Here is a 2,516-nt window from a genome sequence, read left to right on the forward strand (position 1 = left end):
TGGGAAGCAAGAGCTTCTTTATTTTGACTATGTATTTTTGTATAGCCAAGGGCTTTATTTGTAAGAGCTAGTCTAATTTTATTGTAACCAAGTCAAGACTTGGAAAGATGTAAGCCTATAGGGCATTTATTTCTGTTAAACTCTTTTGTACTATTAGTGTAACGAAATTAAAGGACTTTGCACTCTGATTTATGCAGTTGGTATTTATGCTTTGGGTTATATTTGTTGTATTATTTCGGGGGCGTTACATGTATCCTGGAGGGGACAGGTCATAGTTTCATGACTGCTGTATCGGTATTTGGATTCTTCCTACCACAATGGGCTTGATCTCCTTAAAGAAAACGGGATATCCGTGCCTCAACCTGATCTATTTATATCTTATTTTCTTTGCATTATTTATCATTAAAATATAATTTTTCTAGTATTTTCACCAACACTTAATATGCAGGAAACCATATCAGGAAGAACCCTACACATGCTTTCTGATGTTGAAATGTCACTAGAGCTTCTGGACAAACCAGTTTCATCTTGCTCCAACTTAAAGCACTTCTAAATCAAATTGCGAAAAAAATTGATTTCAATATACTAGAGGAAGAGAAAATGAAAAATACTGAATTAATTTACAACATCAGTGTAACAAAGTAATCCTAGAATATAGTGCAACTATTCAAGAACCAAAACCAGAACCAGTCAAAAAAGGGAAAGAGGCACAGAAAAATACCACTGCCTTGCGCCTCCTGGAGAGCTTGGTCCAAGATTGATCTGCTTCCCAACAATATTACACTTGTTCAATGCGCAACGAGCAGCTTCTGCAGCTCTAACATCATAGAACTCTATGAACTTGAGATGAAACTTGTGGGGAGTTTCATGGATCTGCCAACCATAAAGAAAAAACATGAAATTTTGAATGTTTCAACAACATATATCAGTTAGGAATGTAAAATTCAACATACATACTTCCTAGATCTCTTCATAAATGCCAAAGATTTGGTGAAGATCATTATTTGAAACAAAATAATTGAGGTTAGATACAACACTAGTGCCTTGGTTAATATCTTTCTCCAAAGGATTATCCTAAAAAATTAACAAGCCATAGATTACCAAGTCAAAAGATTTCATCGAGCACAAACAGAAGTAGCTAGCAAGAAATGAAAACCAACAACAAATGGTAGCATAAAGAAAAAATTAGAACGATAGCAACAAAAAAAAAGAAATATGTTACAGACACCAAAACTGGATGAACAATGCACCTTTGGAATTGAATAATGAATGTCAAGTTTCTGGCATCCCAATAGTTTATTCTAGAAAGCTCTCATTACATTCCTAGCGGCCCTTATATCAAAATAAGAAATCATGACAAACCCTCGATGCTTACAAACTGTGTAGAGAGTTCGGATATCACTATATTGCTGACAGAACAACCAAAATTATCAACTGAGTTTGCATTCATAATTAAAGTGACTAGCTTGCATATACTCTTGATCAAGACAATCCATGACATGACGAACTAAAACATACCTCAAAAAGAACCCTTAACTCAGAATCTTCAATGTTGCTATTGATATTTCTTACAAAAAGAGTTCTAGAAGGTGTGGACGCCATGCCTTTTTCGATTCTAAGGCATTGCTTCCGACACCAACTTGCTTTGACATAAAGAATCGTCACTTAATTTTTAAAGGGAAATTAAGAAACCTTTGACAATGAAAACTAAGTTAAGACCCAGTTCGTCATGATCAGAAAAATTCTAAGTTCGGGAGCTTAGGTATAAAATGGGAAGGCCATTTTCATGAAAGCACCCCTTTTTGTCCAATCCGAAGATTGGCCTCTACTCACTTTCTATTTTATGATTTTAGTGGTTAATTATTTCACACAAGTTCATTATTAGACCCTAAAACCTTTAACTAACCTAACAACTATGTGATTTGAATAAAACAAGCATCATTTATGTTAGATTAAATGAATAAAGCCATATGTTTCATAAAAGCGATTTTTCATTGAAAATGGATTTTTATTAATCCATGGCTTTAAACATAAACTAAAATAAGCAATACTTATGAAAATCAAACAAAACACACAATCTTGCATAGGAAGAGTATTTAACTTGCATAAGTGAAAAACAATGCAAAAAGCACACATATGCCAAGAGGATAGAGAGGACACATATTTATTTTATGCATGCATACCCGGATGCCCACTTACATGTCTTACATGCATGCATAAAATAAATATGTCCTAATCATGCAACTAACATATTGAAACATGAACGGTTTGAGGCTACTAATGATGTTTATGCACAAAATACAACTAATAAGTAAAAAAGCATAAATATGAACTAAACTACATGATGATCCATACAGGGCCTAACACATGATTTCTACATGATTAAATGAACCAAAACATGTTGTTCTAATGAAGATAAAGAGCACATGCAAGAGGAGGCAAGAAGGTGGATAAATATGCCTAAACTACATGATGTTAAGATGGATTAATGCCCTAGCATGGATAACACTGAAAAT

At 33.9% G+C, this 2,516-nt stretch overlaps 1 pseudogene; it reads right to left on the reverse strand.

The window, feature by feature from the left end:
* Window positions 1–690: 690 nt before the first annotated feature.
* Window positions 691–1,602, reverse strand: LOC145812880 (protein MEI2-like 5; annotated as a pseudogene).
* Window positions 1,603–2,516: the final 914 nt, after the last annotated feature.

This window comes from Camellia sinensis, chromosome 15, assembly GCF_055761805.1.
Source record: "Camellia sinensis isolate YWXY chromosome 15, ASM5576180v1, whole genome shotgun sequence".
In the NCBI taxonomy this organism is placed as follows: Eukaryota; Viridiplantae; Streptophyta; class Magnoliopsida; order Ericales; family Theaceae; genus Camellia; species Camellia sinensis.